The sequence below is a fragment of the Hemiscyllium ocellatum genome, chromosome 30 (assembly GCF_020745735.1).
Source record: "Hemiscyllium ocellatum isolate sHemOce1 chromosome 30, sHemOce1.pat.X.cur, whole genome shotgun sequence".
NCBI classification, from domain to species: Eukaryota; Metazoa; Chordata; class Chondrichthyes; order Orectolobiformes; family Hemiscylliidae; genus Hemiscyllium; species Hemiscyllium ocellatum.
The window spans coordinates 2,092,345-2,110,583 of record NC_083430.1 but is presented as its reverse complement, the minus strand read 5'-3'; the positions used below and the strand labels follow the sequence as shown (position 1 = coordinate 2,110,583).

The 18,239-nt window shown below is 43.3% G+C and overlaps 1 protein-coding gene across 5 annotated transcripts in view; it reads left to right on the top strand.

The window, feature by feature from the left end:
• The window catches only part of LOC132829968 (zinc finger protein 239-like), a 51,375-nt gene that overhangs the window by 12,553 nt on the left and 20,583 nt on the right, over positions 1-18,239 (top strand). The window contains exons 1-3 of one of the 5 annotated variants that reach the window (XM_060847401.1): positions 2,519-2,591; positions 3,176-3,284; positions 9,224-9,345. The gene's annotated coding sequence lies outside the window, so the exon portion shown is untranslated. Of the gene's footprint in view, positions 1-2,518; positions 2,592-3,175; positions 3,285-3,761; positions 3,836-9,223; positions 9,346-18,239 lie in introns of those variants that run through there. The other 4 variants (XM_060847400.1, XM_060847402.1, XM_060847404.1 and 1 more) reach the window with 4 other exon arrangements.

The window sequence follows — 18,239 nt, the reverse complement described above, 5'->3', positions numbered from 1 at the left end:
TTAGTGCCTATGGAGTTGAAGGGACACCAGTAACATGGATTTGAAATAGCCTGAGTAAATGGAAACAGGATACTCATTAATGATTGCTTTTGGGCTAGAGGAAGGTTTTCGCTGGAATTAATCGAGGATTACTGTTAGAATGAATCATTTTCCTGATATGTGTTACTGATCTAGGCCTTGATTTCCAAGGCCCACATTCAACTTTTGTGGTTAATGACAGATGGATTGATGTACAGTACGCTGGCATGGAATTAGAAGGTGAAATTGTCTCTCTTGGCGTTATAATGAATTTGATTCATTTATGAACCATTCTTCATAATCTTACACCCCAGATTTGAGGAATAATTCAGATAAATCTACTCTACATTCCCCCTAAAACCAAGGCAGTCTATCCTTCCTCACCTGCCCATACTGAATACATACTCCAGGAGGACTGAAACCTTGATATTGAACATCTCAGTGCTTTTACACTCAGACCCATACCTCAACTATTTTCCTAAAGAGAGATCTTCCACAGTCAAAGGCCAATTACATTGAGATATACAGGTCTCCTAACAGTAGTATGGTTGTGAGGGAAAAATAATCAGGAAATACAAAAGGCATGCAAGAAACATACTATTACAATAATCATGTGGGACTTTATATGCAGGTAAACTGGGAAAATCATGTTGGTAGCAAATATCAAGAGAAGAAATTTGAAAATGTCTACAAGATTTTCTTTGGAGTAGCTTGTTGTAGAGCCCAAGAGGGAACAGGTAGTTCTGGATTTGATGTGTAATGAAGCAGATTTGTTTTGGAAGTTTGACGTAAAGCAGTCTCTTGGGGTCAGTGATCTTAATATAATTCATCCTGCAGTTTGAGAAGGTAAAGCTTGAATCAGATGTAATAGAATTACAATTGAAAGAAGATAACTGCTAAGACATGAAGGAGGAGCTGGCCAGAGTTAATTGAAAGGAGAGTCTAGCAGGGAAGACAGAGTGAAGCAGCAATGGCAGGGATTTCTGGGTGTAGTTCAGGAAAGACAAAAGAAATCCCTCCCAAGGAAGAAGAACCATACTGACAGAAGGACAAGACAACCGTGACTGGCAAGGGAAGTCAGGGACAGCATAAAAACATACAATGTGGTGACAATTGGTGGGAAACCAGAGGATTGGGAGGCCTTTTAAAAACCAGCAGAGGACAAATAAAAAAGTAATGGGGGATGGGAGAGAGAGATGATGAAGTATGAGAGCAAGCTGAGAGGCAGTGAGGTATGCAGATGCTGGAGATCAGAGCTGAGTGTGTTGCTGGAAGAACATAACAGGTCAGGCAGCATCCGAGGTGCAGGACTATCGATGTTTCGGGCTGGAGCCCTTCAGGGAGCAAGCAGGCTAGTGACATAAAAAACAATATTGCAAGAGATTTTTAAAAAGTGTGAGAAACAAAGCTCACACACTGCAATAATTTCAGTCCGAGACAAGATCTGAATCAGCAGAGCTCTTTATTTCACAGTTGCAAGTGGGTGTGATGTCCACAAGGCAGGGACAAAACACACACCGAATTCAACAAATACTCTATATTTATACAATTTGGTTACCACATATTTTTTCCTTATTTCATTGTTTCCCCCCCTGTTTACATCCTCCACTTCCCTGAGACCGTCCTGCTTATCTCGTGTCTTATCCGGTCTTGTCTGTGAAAAACATGCTCATTCCTATTCTCAGGGCTGTTTGCCCTTTGCCTGCTTCCCTAACCATGATTTACTCCTTCCATTGGTGCTGCTCCTCTCAGCATCTTATTATTAAGACTTGTTTAATTGTGGTTTTGTTCCTCTTTCTGTAAAAGTGGGAAACAGATGTTTATACAGGCATATTGAGTTTAACTGTCTGTTTTCAAAGCATCTTATCACGAAGCCCTTCTAAATGGCTTTACCATTTGTTACATCCTTAGCAAACCAATTAGCATTTCCTGCACAGAGTTCACATTCTTGTTGACTCAGCTCCTGGCTGAAACAATTGCACACTGATGGAGTTCAGTTATTTTTTATATAATGAATTTTAGAATTGCAGAAGAAACATAAATTTCCTATATCACACAAAAGTAAGAGAGAGGCAAGAATTGACATTGGACCACTGGAAAATGAAGCTGAAGAAGTAGCCATGAGGAGAAAAAAATAAATGGCGGAGAAACAGAATTGGGACTTCACGGTGGAAGACACAAGGAGCATACCAGAACATGAATAGAGTTTGTAGCAGAGGTGGGTGTATTGGGCATCCCCCCACCTGACCCTTTATCTGCAGCTCCTCCCACACCCAGTCCTGAAGAAGGGTTACCCCCAAAACGTCGACTTCTCCACCACCGGATGTTGCCTGGCTTACTGTGTTCTTCCAGCTTCCCGCCTGTCTATTTTGGATTCCAGCCTCTGCAGTTTTATTTTTGTGTCTCAGCCCCAATAGAAGGACAGGGGGCGGTGCTGGAGGACCGGGCTGGTCCTCCAAGCAATCGGAGTGAATGAGGGGCAGGGCTGGAGCAAACCACGTGATCGTCGTCGTTAACGGCGCAGTTATCCCCGTGAGAAAGGTTGGGGGAGTGTGCGATATGTCCTGGACACGGTAAACAACAGAAATAGGACGAATTGGGAGGGGAATTGGGTTGTATAAGCTGAGGGTTTTTACAAAAAAAATGTTGCACGTCGGAAAGCACAGATTTGAAACTCCGAGCCCCGTGTTCGGAGTAAACGGGAAAATGTCTCCGATGGCGACAGGCCCGTCACCATCGTTATTGGGACAATAATTCGCGGCACGCATGCGCAGCGTTCAACGTCAGTAGGTCGTACAGGACTTACACAGCAAATTCAAAATGTTTGTTTCTTCTGGTTGATCTCTGCTCTCAATCGCCTCTGTCAATATCTGACTTTCTCCGTCTCTAATAATTTAGTTCTGTATTTTAGTTCTGTTTATCATTTTACTGTGACAGACCTTTTATAACTGAGTTTTCAGTCCTGCTCATCCCTGACCATGTGCTGCTGCTGTCTCACCAGATTCATTTTCCCACAAGATCTTTTGCAGTCAGAAATTCTTTTTCCCAGTATGAGAATCCATTTCTCTTCTATCTCTTACCATCAAATTCTGCACGGTTTGCATTTCCTGTAATTTATTTTGCATTCCCTGAAATAGTTATGCTGTTTCTCCCTCAGCAGATACCAGCGATTGTTACCAAGCTCTGTTGTCTGTGGAGAATGTGAAGTTTGAGCTTCTCGCACATCTGCATTTTGTATGGTGAATGTGCTCCCACAATGCGATTAGGTATGAATTTACAATCACTTGGCAGTGATTGCGAAGAGTTAATAATATGCGTCTAAATCTATAACAATTTGTATTTTTGTCGTGTTTATAATTTCACAAAAATATTGAAGAACTTTTGACATGAAGCAATGGAAAGAATCATATAATCCCTGCAGTGTGGAAGCAGGCAATTTGGCCCAACAGGTCCCAACTGACCCACAGAAGAGCAACCCACCCATACCTTAATACTCTTACCCTGACTAATGCCCCTAATCTACACATCCCTGAACACTATGGACAATTTAGCATAGCCAATTACACTAAATTTCCCCTGATTAATGCCTTTGTTGGTAGGTGTCAGTATCTGCAAGTAGTGTGTTTGTTTTTTCAATGTATTGGGTTCTGTTCGGGTTGATGGTCATGTTCCCTATCTGCTGGTAGGATAACAACGTTTCTGTCTTTTCAGAGTCTTTCCAGGGCTTTCCTTTCCAGTGTGTTGAGGGTGTTCCCTTCGTTCTTTCTGCTTAATGTTGGTGCTACTGTCTGTCTGTCTGACCTGCTGGATTTCTTCTGTAAGTCCATTGTCAAAGAATTCCCTACAGTGCGGAAACAGGCCCTTCGGTCCAACAAGTCCACACTGACCCACCAAAGAGTAACCCATCCAAACCCATTCCTCTACCCTATTATCCTATATTTTAGCTGAAAATGTGTTGCTGGTTAAAGCGCAGCAGGTTAGGCAGCATCCAAGGAACAGGAAATTCGACGTTTCGGGCCCTTCATCAGGAAGGGCTTATGCCCGAAACGTCGAATTTCCTGTTCCTTGGATGCTGCCTAACCTGCTGCGCTTTAACTAGCAACACATTTTCAGCTCTGATCTCCAGCATCTGCAGACCTCACTTTCTCCTCGAAGATTTTATCCTATATTTTATCCCTGACTAATGCATCTAACATATATGTCCCTGAACACTACGGGCAGGCAATTTTAGCATAGCCAATTCACCTAACTTGCACATCTTTGGTTTGTGGGAGGAAACCGGAACACCCAGAGGAAATCCATGCAGATACGGAGAATGTGTAAACTTCACACAGTCAGTTGAGGCTGGGATAGATCCCAGGTCCCTGGCACTGTGAGGTAGCAGTGCTAACCACTGAGCTACCGTGCCATAACTGATGAAGAGTCAGCGCTCCAGAGTTAGTACTTCCAAATGACTATAACCTGGTGTTGAAAAGTCTGGTGCTGGAAAAGCACAGCCAGCTAGGCAGGACAACCAACACCCTGAGCACAAGCCCCTCCTGATGAAGAGCCCATACTCGAAATGTTGCTCCCCTACCCCCCAGACACCACCCGACTGGCCGTGCCTCTCCTTCGGCAGATCTGCAGTCCTCACTTCCTCCTATAACCTAATATTCTGATTTTTAAAATATATAAATACCACAAATAAAACAATGGACTATTGTTCACATAAGCTTAATGATATCTGAAGCAATCCACTTGCTACCTAAACCCTGAGCAACCAGGTAGTTGGGATTTCATTCATAATCATGTGACTGGTTCAGTGGACACCTGAAAATATGCCATTCCCCTGATTCTCTGGGTTTTCGTGTCAAGGGTGAAATCTCTCCACATCATTTAGAAGATCAAGAGATGCAATAAGGTGGTTCCCCCATGCTGAAACTTGCCATTTCCTCATTCAGTTGGAAACTGCTAGTGAACTAGATGCTAGTGCTCTGATTGAGATGGTACTCAATGGCATCTAGCGAGCTGGCATTTGGGAATGGGATGGTTTTCTATCATGTCAAGAGCAGTGACTGCAGGATTTTTGTTTTAAAATTTTAATTTGATCCTTTTCCTTAGAATGCTGATATATTACTTAATGGGAGTTTTGTTGAAGAAGGTGTCCACAAGGTGTTTGGGCAACCCAGTGTCATACAGCACAGAAACAGACCCTTCGGTTCAACCAGATATCCTAAATTGATATCGTCCCATTTGCCAGCATTTGGCCCATATACCAGATGCCTTTTAAACATTGTAAATATATTCACCTTTACCACCACCTCTGGTAGCTCATTCCATACAAGCACTACCCTCTGCATTAAAAAGTTTTACCTCAAATCCTTTTGAAATCTTTCCCCACTCATCTTGAACAGTTGCCCTCTAGTACAGGACTCCCCTACCCTGGGGAAAAGGCCTTGGTTATTAACCCTAACCATATTTCTCATGATTTTTCAACCCATATAAGGCCACTCCCCCCCCCCACCAAAACACCCAAGCCTATTCACCCTCTCCTTGTAGCTCAAACCCTCCAATTCCAGTAACATCCTTGCAAGTCTTTTCTAAAACCTCTCAAGTTTAACAACATCCCTCCTACATAAGGGAAACCAGAACTGAATGCAGCATTTCAAAAGTGGCCCCACCAATGCCCTGCACAGTTGCAACATGATGTCCCAACTCCCATACTTAATGCACTGACCAATGAAGGTAGTGCTGGTCTCCTTTAACAATAGGATAGGGGGGGGTAAGAAAAAAAAAAGAGAAAAAAAATAATAAGCAGGGGTGTCAGAGGTTCTGTTCACTCTGGGAGTTGGCTCTAAAAAAAGAAAAAAAAACAAGCCTACATTGCCCTTTGATGTGAAGGGCACTGCTTGTCACTGGCCACTCGAGTGTTTTCCTGTCTTCCTGGTGGTGGAAATTGAAAAGAAAAACCAATAGGATAGGTGATGTCATGTGTATGCCTAATGCCACATGTGGCTGTCTCCTCCATGACATTAAAAAACAAACTTCTAGTTTAAAATCACCGTTCATATTTTAGGACATTATCGTCTGAAATGTAGTGACTGTTGTAACGTAGAAAATACAAACGCCACTTTTTTGCAAAGCAATAACAAGATAATCTTGTTTTTCTTTACTAGTGTTCACCAAAGGATAAATGTTGTTAGATTGTATTACATATTGATTAACCAGTACTGGGGAATGAGGTACAGACTGGAATCTAATTGAGCACTTTGGGGTGTTTATAAGTAAAATTACAGATACTCCCGAGGTCACAGCCTGAGAGTAAAAGGAAGACATTTTAAAATGGAGAAAATGAGGAACTTCTTCAGCTAGAGAATAGTGAAACTGTGGAATTTATTGCCACCGAAGTTTGTGGAGGCCAGGTCATTGAATATTAAGGGGACCAAGAATTCTGGAGAGAAAATGGGAGAATGGGGTTGAGAAACTTACCAGCGCCACACACTCGATTGAGAAACTTATCAACCATGTTTGAATGGCAGAGCACGTTCTTTGGGCTGAATGGCCTAATCTCTGCCCCTATGTCTTATGGTCCAAATCAAAAATGAACCTAACCACATAGGATTTGATTACTGTGCATGGAGGCTTACTGTCGTTATGAAAGAGAAACATAGTGACCAACATTCAGGAAAGGACAGAAGGATATGTGGAGTTCCAAAAGGCACCAGATCAAGACAGTCTTAGTTTTAAACAGTTGATGCAGCAGAGATAACTTGGAAAATAAAATGGAAAGTGGGTAAATCATAGAATGTTAACTTGCTCGTTCAGGTAACATTTTGGAAGATAGATGCTGTATTCCCAGATTTAACCAGGTATTGATGTGGGACAGTGAGGAAAAGCCATCAGATTATTGAAAATCTGCACTGAAAAGTTACAACTGACCTGTGAATAATTTCCTTTTGCTCAAAGTAATGCCAGACTTGTATAACCTTTGTGACTTCATCACAAAAGTGCACTACTTGAGCGACTCCTTACTTGCCTACTTTGAACACAGTTTTCTGTTTTCTCCTTTCACTGAAGGTTTTATTTTGAATAATTTGCACCCAGAGTAGATCAATGTAGAATTTGATAAACGCTTGACTTTGGCATGAGACTGAGCCCCACACCTTCACACTGTGCAACAGATTCTGATTCTGAACAAAGCTTTTAAATCTTTCAAATGTTTCAAGCTTGCAAAAATAAGGCCGATATTGCTGAAATGCGACATTGCCTCAGGCATGTACTATAGACAAGTTCTGGAGTTTGCATTTTAGTTACCTTCAAACAGACGTGTCCATTTCCTACCTCAGGAACAATGAATAGCCCCTGACACAGAGGACTTGCATTCAAGTTGTTAATGTAAAATGCAAACAGCTGGACTCCAAGGTCATCCTTGGCCTTTGTATCAAACCCAGTCCCCTGAAGCAAACCACCACCCCCCAGCCCAGAAGAGTCCAGTGTCCAGCACAGGAGCCCCAATGCTGCCCCACCACAACCCCAAGTATGGGAACACCAGGTTCAACCCAGAGCGAATTCACCGCCTGCTCCCACCAGCAACTCCGCCAGAGCACCCCTGCAGTTGGGTCAAGGGTGATCCCACCACCAAAAAGAAACCGAGGGAGTCCGCTGCTGAGTGAAGGCTGCAAGCCATCCATTCAAGCTTGCCACGAATGTTTGGACTACTCTTGGCATCACACCTGCTACAATGGACGTGAACACATACACACTCTAGTGAACCAAAACCCCAGAACTGTCAGTAGCCATCAGTTGCACCTTCACTATATCACCCGATCCAGCATGGTTTCAATCAGCAACCCAGCAACAGGGAACATTACTCCAGGTGCCCCACCACCCCCAAAAGCCTGGATATTGCCGCTCCAAAGTGTAATGGAAATAGTGGCAAACAGTGATTTTAAAAGAAATCTCTGTGGAACCTGAAGGCAAAGATGCTGACAGAGACTGGAATTCAGACTGACTGGATCAACCAACAAAACAAAACTGGCATATACTCAACGGGGAAAAAATTTACCTCCTTTTGTGATGTCGTGACTTGAACTTGAGCCTTCATTGAAATATTATAAAATGACTTGCAAATCACAGGGTGAACACAATGAGTCAAACAGGAAACAGCAGTGACTGTCAGTTGACTTGGGAGATCTGATGAAGCTTTAGAAGGATTGGGTTAAGCCCCATTCATTTTTATTTGCATCACCTAATTAAAATACCACTTTCTTATTTTAAAACCAAAGTTGGGATTTAAAATGTGATCCAAAAGTTCCCGGCTAAAAACATGGTATAAAAATTGATATCTTGGTGTGCTTTAAAAGTACCTAAACTGGTATGTGAGGTGGAAGAGAATGGATAATGAAAAAATAGGAGGAACCATTTATGTCCTGAGCATGTAATGATTTCATATTGTTGTGCATTTCATATAGAAAACTGAATTAGATTTCACTGTACGGGTATGTTGTGGCAGTCAAATGATTCACAATCGATACAGTAACAGGGCATGCTGTGGGAGCAAAACACACTGGGTAACTTGGAATGCTAAGACACACAGGAACCTCTGATTACAGAGATGAGAGACTGGGGAAATGATTGATATGGAGAAACCACAGTGGAGAATAGCAGAATATAGGGGAGGTGTTATTCTTATAAACTGGAATACTTTTCTGAGAACCCTCAATAATTCTTAAACGGAATAAAAAAAAACTAGAGAGTAAAACTTAAATATAGGTTCCCAGTCCAGCGGCTTCAGAGGGGCTGAATGGCCTACTCCTGTTTCTATATTCCAAAATAAATATCCTACTATTCTGTCCCCATCAAACACACTCAGGACAGGTGCAATAAGGAGTTACATGCATATTAAATTTATTTTTACTTATCCCCATCATTCACTCCCTGGGCAGGAACAGCACAGGGTTAGGTACAGAGTAAATCTCCCTCTACACTGTCCCTATCTGCCACTCCCTGGACAGGTAAAGCATTGGGTTTGATACAGAGTAAAGTTCCCTTGATGGTATCACAGTCAAAAATTTTAAAAGCAGGTACAATCTGATGAGATGCGATGATTTAAACTCTCCCCATCTTACACACATCCAGACATACACATACCAAATGGAATTTCTCCACAAATTCAACACCAAGTTCTTTGTTTGATTCTTTGTGTTTTGTTCTGATTCCCGTTTAGAATGCTGGTTCTGAACATTCCTGTGAACACTCGTCCTACTCCCATGTGCCATGCCCTGCTCCCAAACACGACATGATTCCAATCTGGAGTGTGATACAGGAGCCTCTGCGTGTCGCAGAGAGGTGAGTCTTGAGTCTGACCCAGCTGTGTGAATGTCCTATGCTCATCTGACTAAAAGTTAGTAACCATTATATTCCACATCCTTGCACGCAAATCATCGAAAGCTAATGTGATGGTATCACCAAATATTAGAATGGTTTGCCATTTATTACCAGGGCATGGGACTAGGGCAGGGAAGAAATCTGCAGACTTCGTATGCAGGGGCGGTGAATGCATTTACCCACATGATGTAGTCAGGTGCTGAGAAGTGACAGTGAATGCTACAAACTCCTTTCCAGCACATGGCTAATGAGAAAGCTCGCCCACTCCTACCATTTGTCACTGGCATGCTAGGAAGACTTTCCATGTTTGATGATCAACCTGTTTGCACGTTCTATGAATGCACTTTCCTTGGTCATCAAGTCCTGAGGTGGAATTTAAATCCAGAGCTTTCAGATGCTGAGGCAGCCATGCTATCCAATGCACCACAAGACCTCAATTTAACCAACATTGTACAAGTGAAAATAAATTAAAATTAATGAAGAAACTTCAGTTAGTTACTTTGCAAACCAACAGATGTGTTCTTCCTATATCTTCCACACTTTGTGCAGTTTTGATAAACTTGATCAGATCTAATCTTGGTTTTCTCTGATCTGATAAAAAACAGGATAATGCCAGAACTTGTATGAAACTCAGGATTGATTCCAGTGCTGCTGGGAACTTTTTGTCTGCGCCCCTGTGGTTAAAGTTTATCCCTCGTACTAGGATGGATTTTTCAGTGTCTGTGAGTGGTCGGTCCAGCAGGTTCTTTATCCAAGTCTCTGAATTGTACGTGTTATTGCTGTGCATGAGCTTGGCCAGTTTTTCTTGTCAAACATCTGACAGCACCATCTCCATCAGCAAGGACAGCATCCTCAAACTAGTCGACCTGTGCCTCAAAACTCACTTTATCTTCAACGATAACATCTACAAACAAATCAACAGGATGCCTATGGGATCACCAATGTAAGGACTCTTAGTAGAAACAGTTATGCAGAGGTTAGAATGAACAGCCCTTCCCATGATCCAGCCCAAGCTTTGGGTCTGCCATGTGGATGATACTTTTGTCATCACGAAACACAGCAAATTAGGAGAAATCCACAAGCACATTAAAAATGTCCTTACTGGTATAAAGCTCACCGAAGAGGAAGAGAACAACAGACATCACATTAGAATGAAAAGCCAATGGAGAACTGCAGACCAGCATCTGACAGGAAAGCCTGACCAGATACTCAACTACAGGAGTGATCATCCCAACAGCCACAAATGGAGCTACATCAGGAAATTATTTAAATGAGCCACAACATACTACAGCACCCAGGCACTACAAGAAGTTGAGGAAAAACACTTATACAACGTATTCAGGAACAATGGGTATCCGATAAGCGCAGTCCTCCAACTCCTACACTACAGACCTAAACAAGAAGACACAACACTCCCAGTGACTCCAGCCATTCTGCCATACATTAAAGTCATCTCGGATGATGACCAGACTACTACGGCCCCTAGGCATCATGGTAGCCCACAAACCTACCACCACCCTGAAAGAGCTCCTTATAAATTTAGAGGTCCCCCTACGAACAACCAGCAGAACGAACATCATATACAAAATACCCTGCAAGAACTGCAGCAAACATTGCATTTGTCAGATGGGCAGGACTTTAGGGTGGTGGTGGGGGAGGTAGTGAGGAAAGCGATCAATCTGAGACTGGTACAGTTGAGAACAGAAACGAGTCAAACAGTCAAGGCAGGCAGGGACAAGTTAGGACTAATAAACTAAACTCCATTTATTTCAATGCAAGGGGCCTAACAGGGAAGGCAGATGAACTCGGGGCATGGTTAGGAACATGGGACTGTGATATCATAGCGATTGCAGAAACATGGCTCAGGGATGGGCAGGACTGGCAGCTTAATGTTCCAGGATACAAATGCTACAGAAAGGGAGGTAAGAGAGGAGGGGGAGTAGTGTTTTTGGTAAGAGATAGCTTTACAGCTATACTGAGGGAGGATATTCCTGGAAATAAATCCAGGGAAGTTATTTGGGTGGAACTGAGAAATAAGAAAGGGATGATCACCTTACAGGGATTGTGTTGTAGACCCCCTAATAGTCAGCGAGAAATTGAGAAATAAACTTGGAAGGAGATCTCAGCTATCTGTAAGAATAATAGGGTGGTTATGGTTGGGGATTTTAACTTTCCAAATGTAGATTGGGACTGCCATAGTGTTAAGGGTTTAGATGGAGAGGAATTTGTTTAATGTGTGCAAGAAAATTTTCTGATTCAGAATGTCCAAAACTTGACCTACTCTTGGGAAATAAGGCAGGGCAGGTGACTGAGGTGTCAGTGGGGGAGCAATTTGGGACCAGCAACCATAATTCTATTAGATTTAAAATAGTGATTGAAAAGGATAAACCAGATCTAAAAATTGAAGTTCTAAATTGGAGAAAGGACAATTTTGACACTATTCGGCAACAACCTTCAAGAGGTGATGTTGGCAGGTGAAGGGACAGCTAGAAAATGGGAAGCATCAGAAATGAGATAACAAAAGTGCAGAGAAAGTATATTCCTGCTTGGGTGAAAGGAAAGGCTGGTAGGTATAGGGAATGCTGGATGACGAAAGAAATTGAGGGGTTGTTTAAGAAATAGAAGGAAGCATATGTAACGTATAGGCAGGATAGATAGTGAATTCTTAGAAGATTATAAAGGCAGTAGAAGTATATTTAAGAGGGAAATCTGGAGGGCAAAACGGGGACATGAGATAGCTTTGGCAAATAGAGGTAAGGAGAATCCAAAGGGTTTTGACAAATACATTAAGGACAAAAGGGTAACTAGGGAGAGAATAGGGCCCCTCAAAAATAAAGGCGGTCTTGTGTGGAGCTGCAGAAAATAGGGGAGATACTAAACCAGTATTTTGCAACAATATTTACTGTGGGAAAGGACATGAAAGATACAGAATGGAGGAAAATAGATGGTGACACCTTGCAAAATGTCCATATTACAGAGGAGGATGTGCTGGATGTCTTGAAATGCATAGAGGTGGATAAATCCCCAGTACCTAATCAGGTGTACCCTAGAACTCTATGGGAAGTGATTGCTGAGCCTCTTGCTGAGATATTTATATCATTGATAGTCATAGGTGACGTGCCGGATGACTGGAGGTTGGTTAACGTGGTGCCACTGTTTAAGAAGGGTGGTAAGGACAAGCCAGGGAACTATAGACTGGTGGGCAAGTTGTTGGAGGTATCCTGAGGGACAGGATGTACGTGGAAAGGCAAGGACTGATTAGGGATAGTCAACATGGCTTTGTGCGTGGGAAGTCATGTCTTGCAAACTTGATTGAGTTTTTTGAAGAAGTAACAAAGAGGATTGATGAAGGCAGAGTGGTTGATGTGATCTATATGGACTTCAGTAAAGCATTCGACAAGGTCCCCCATGGGAGACTGATTAGCAAGGTTAGATTTCATGGAATACAGGGAGAAACAGTTATTTGGATACAGAACTGGCTCAAAGGTAGAAGACAGAGGGTGGTGATGGAGGGCTGTTTTTCAGACTGGAGGCCTGCGATCAATGGAGTGCCGCAACGATTAGTGCTGGGTCCCCTACTTTTTGTCATTTATATAAATGATTTGGATGTGAGCATAAGAGGTACAGTTAGTAAGTTTGCAGATGACACCAAAATTGGAGGTGTAGTGAACAGCAAAGAAGGTTACCTCCGATTACGACAGGATCTTGACCAGAAGGACGTTTTTCAGCGGCAGCAGCAACACAAAGGTTAGGAGCTTGTACCAGGGGCCTGTCAGGAGCGATGAGTCACTGATGTATGCATTTAAATTTGAAGTCAGAGAGTAGAGGTCTCTGGGAAAGGAGAGAGTTCTTATTTTTATTTCCATCCAGCTATATAAGTCAGTGTTTTGTCAACCTGAGACCCTACCTGTGTAGGGCCTCCCACCCAACCACCTCCCCTAACCTTAAAGACCAGGTACATATCAGGTAAGCATCGCTTCTTTTTTACTTTGTGATAAGGGGACTAGGAGGGATGGCAGGGCAGGGAGAGCAGTGTTCCTCCTGCATCATATCCCAACCAAGTACATCTGCAGGAAGCGCACCCAATTCTTGCTCCTCCAAGACCATGTTAGGGAACTGGAGTGGAAGCTGGATGAACTTTGGATCATTCAGGAGGCAGAGGTTGTGATAGGAGTTACAGGGAAGTAGTTACTCCTCGGCACAAAGAAAGCTGGGTAGCTGTTTGAAGGGGGAGAAAACAGTGGAGGGATCCCCTGTGGTCGTTCCCCTGAAAAACATGTATACCATTTTGGATACTGTTGAGGGGGACAACTTACCAGGGATATGCAGTGGGGCCCAGGTCTCTGGCACAGAGCCTGTCCCTGTTGCACAGAACGGAAGGAGGGAAGGGAGGAGAGTGTTAGTCATTGGGGACTCAATAGTTAGACGGTCAGTTAGAAGGTTTGTTGGGGCGAACAAGACTCATGGTCAGTGTGTTGCCTCCCAGGTGCCAGGGTCCATGATGTCTTGGATCGTATCTTTGAGGTCCTGAAGGGAGAGAGTGACCAACCTCAAGTCATTGTCCATGTAGGTACCAATGACATAGGTAGAAATTGGGACAGGGATGTAAGGCAGGATTTCAGGGAGCTAGGGTGGAAACTGAGAGTTAGAACAGAGTTGTTACCTCTGGATTGTTGCCTGTGCCACGTGATAGCGAGAGCTGATGGGGAGAGATAAGAGCTGAACACATGGCTGCAAGGATGGTGCAGGAGGGAGGGTTTCAAGTTTTTGGATAATTGGGGTTCATTCTGGAGAAGGTGGGACTTGTACAAACAGGACGGTCTTCACTTGAACCAGAGGGATACTAATATCCTGGGTGGGAAATTTGCTGGTGCTATTCAGGTGGATTTAAACTAGTTCAGGAGGGGAATGGGAACTGGCGGTGTAGTTGCAGTGCACAGGAGGATGAGAGTAGGTAGGAGAGAGACAGGATTTCAGGGTCACAGCAATGCGCTGGAAAACAGCAAACTGGTTTGAAGTGTGTCTACTTCAACGCCAGAAGTATCTGAAATAAGGTAGGTGAGCTTGCAGCATGGTCAGTTACCTGAGACTTCGATGTTGTGGCTATTTCGGAGACATGGATAAAGCAGGGTGAGGAATGAATGTTGCAGGTTCCAGGGTTTAAATCTTTCATTAAGAACAAGCAAGGTGGTAAAAAAGGGGGAGGTGTGGCCTTAATCAAGGATAGTATAACGGTGGTTGAGAGAACTTTTGATGAGGACTTGTCTACTGAGGTAGCGTGGACTGAGATTAGAAACGGGAGAGGAGAGATCACACTGCTTGGAGTTATTTATAGGCCTCTGCAGAGTTCCATGGAGGTGGAAGAGAGGATTAGCAAAATTATTCTGGATAGGAGTGAATGAAACAGGATGGTCATTATGGGGGACTTTAATTTCCCCAACATTGACTGGAAATGCTATAATTCCAGTACTTCGGATGGAGCAGTTTTTGTCCAATGTGTACAGGAGGGTTTCCTGATACAGTATGTCGAAGGGCCGACAAGAGGAGAGGCCACACTGGATATGGTGCTTGGTAATGAATCAGGCCAAGTATTTGATTTATAGGTGAGCACTTTGGAGAGAGTAACCTTAATTCAGTTATGTTTAGTTTAGCGATGGCAAGGGATGTATACATGCAACAAGTCAAGAGTTATCGATGGGGCAAGGGCAATTATAATGCGATTAGGCAACAATTAGGATGCATAGAATGGGGTAGCAAAATGCAGGAGATGCAGACAATGGAAATGTGGAGCTGGTGTAAGGAATAGATATTGTGTCCTTGATAGGTATGCCCCTGTCAGGCAGGGAGGAAGTGATAAGGTCAGAACAGAAATTGCATCTCTTGTTACAAAGAAGAAAGAAGCTTATTTCTTAAAGTGGCAAGGTCGTTCAGATGAGGCGATGGAGAGTTACAGATCAGCTCGGAAGGATTTAAAGAGCGCGTTAGGAAGAGCATAGAGAGGATACGAGCAGTCTTTAGCAAATAGAATAAAGGAGAACCCTAAAGCTTTCCATAGGTATGTGAGAAATGAAAGGATGACTAGGATAGGAAAAGGGAAAATGAAAGACAGAAGTGGGAAGTTGAGTGTGGACCCTGTGGAGATAGCAGAGGTGCTAAACGAACATTTCTCATCAGTTTTCACTCAGGAAAAGGCGAATATTGTTGAGGAGAAGAATGAGGTACGGGATATTAGTCTAGAAAGGATCGAGGTTAGTTACGAATGTGTGTTATCAATTCTAGAACAAGTGAAAGAAGACAAGTCCCCTGGGCCTGATGGTATTTATCCGAGGATTCTCTGGGAAGCTAGGGGGGAGATAGCAGAGCCTTTGGCTTTGATATTTGAGTCGTTGTTGTCTACAGGTTTGGTACCAGAGGACTGGAGGATTGCAAATGTTGTGCCCTTGTTCAAGTAGGGCAGTAGAGATGACCCAGGTCATTATAGACCAGTGAGCCTTACTTCTGTTGTAGGAAAGGTTTTGGAAAGGATTGTAAGAGGTAAGATTTATAATCATCGAGCAAGCAACAATTTGATTTCAGATAGTCAACATGATTTCCTCAAGGGCAGGTCGTGTCTCACAAACCTCATTGCATTTTTTGAGCAGGTGACCAAACATGTAGATGAGGGTAGGGCAGTTATTGTGGTATACATGGACTTCAACAAAACTTTTGATAAAGTTCCACATGGTAGGCTGTTGGAGAAAATGCAGAGACATGGAATTGAGGGTGATTTAGCAGTTTGGATTAGTAAATTTGCAGACGACACTAAAGTCGATGGAAAAGTGGGCAGTGTGGAAGAATGTTACAGGTTGCAGGGGGACTTGGATAAACTGCAGAATTAGGCTGAGAAGTGGTAAATGGAGTTCAGTGCAGCTAAATGTGAGGTGATGCACTTTGGGAAGAATAACAGGAAGGCAGAGTACTGGGTAGATGGAAAGATTCTTGGTAGTGTGGATGTGCAGAGGGATCTTGGAGTCCATGTCCACAGATTCCTGAAAGTTGCCAGTCAGGTGGATAGTGCTGTGAAGAAGGCAGATGGTGTGTTAGGTTTCATTCATAGAGGGATTGAGTTCTGGAGCTATAATATTCATGCTGCAACTATACAAAATGCTGGTATGGCCACACTTCGAATATTGTGTACATTTCTGGTCCCCATATTTTGGGAAGGATGTGGAAGCATTAGAAACGCAAAGGAGATTTACCAAGATGTTGCCTGGTCTGGAGGGAAGGTCTTATGAGGAAAGGCTGAGAGACTTGAATCTGTTCTCATTGGCAAGAAGAAGGCGAAGAGGGGATATTATAAGAGACATACAAAATGATCAGCGGATGAGATAAGGTAGACAGTGAAAGTCTTTTTCCTAGGTTGATGATGTCAGCATGTACAAAGGGGCATAACTACAAATTGAGGGATGATAGATTTAAGACAGATGTCAGAGGCAGGTTCTTTACACAGAGTGTGGTAAGGGCTTGCTTGACTACTTGCTAATGTAGTCACCTCAGCCACATTAGGGCGATTTAGCAATCCTTAGATAAGCATATGGATGATTTTGGGATAGTGTAGGGGGACGAGCTGAGAATAGTTCTCAGGTTGGTGCAACATCGAGGGCCGAAGGGCCTGTTCTGCGCTGTATTGTTCTAAGTGGCTGATGGAATTTAATTCAGATAAATGCGAGGTGCTGCATTTTGGGAAAGCAAATCACTTAATGGTAAGGTCCTGTGGAGTGTTGCTGAAAAAAGAGACCTTGGAATCGCATGTAGCTAGGATAGTGAAGGCGGCATTTGGTATGCGTTCCTTTATTGGTCAGAATATTGAGTGCAGGAGTTGGGAGGACAAATTGCGACTATTTAGGACATTGGTTAGGCCACTGTTGGAATATTGCGTGCAATTCTGGTTTCCTTCCTATCGGAAAGGTGTTGTGAAACCTGAAAGAGTTCAGGAAAGGTTTACAAGGATGTTGCCAGGGTTGGAGGATTTGAGCTATAAGGAGAGGTTGAACGGGCTGGGGCTGTTTTTCCTGGATCGTCGGAGGCTGAGGGGTGACTTTATAGAGATTTCCAAAATTGAGGGGCATGGATAGGATATATAGACAAAGTCTTTTCCCTGGGGGCGGGGAGTCCTGAACTAGAAGGCATAGGTTTAGAGTGAGAGGAGAAAGATATAACAGAGACCTAAGGAGCAACGTTTTCACGCAGAGGGTGGTACGAGTATGGAATGAGCTGCCAGAGGATGTGGTGGAGGCTGGTACAATTATAATATTTAAAAGGCATCTGGATAGGTATATGAATAGGAAGCATTTGGAGGGATATGGGATGGGCGCTGGCATGTGGGACTGGATTGGATTGGGATATCTGGTCAGCATGGATGGGTTGGACGGAAGGGTCTGTTTCCATGCTGTACATCTCAATGACTCTAAATTGCCTAAGGGCAAAGAGTCAGAGGGAAATGGAACTGGGTGGGTTACTCCTTGGAGGGTTGATGTGGACTTGTTGGGGCCGAAGGGCCTGTTTCCACACTGTATAGGTATGTCAGGAATAAAAGGATGACTAGGGTAGGTATCGGTCCAGTCAAGGATAGTAGTGGGAAGTTGTGTGTGGAGGCGGAGGAGATTGGAGAGACACTAAATCAATACTTTTCATCAGTATTCACTCAGGAACAGGACACTGTTGCTGATGTGAATATGGAGTCACAAATGATTAGAATGGATGGCCTGGAAATATGCAGGGAAGATGTTCTGGGAATATTGGAGAGGATGAAAATAGATAAGTCTCCTGGGCCTGATGGCATTTACCCTAGGATCTTATGGGAAGCTAGGGAGGAG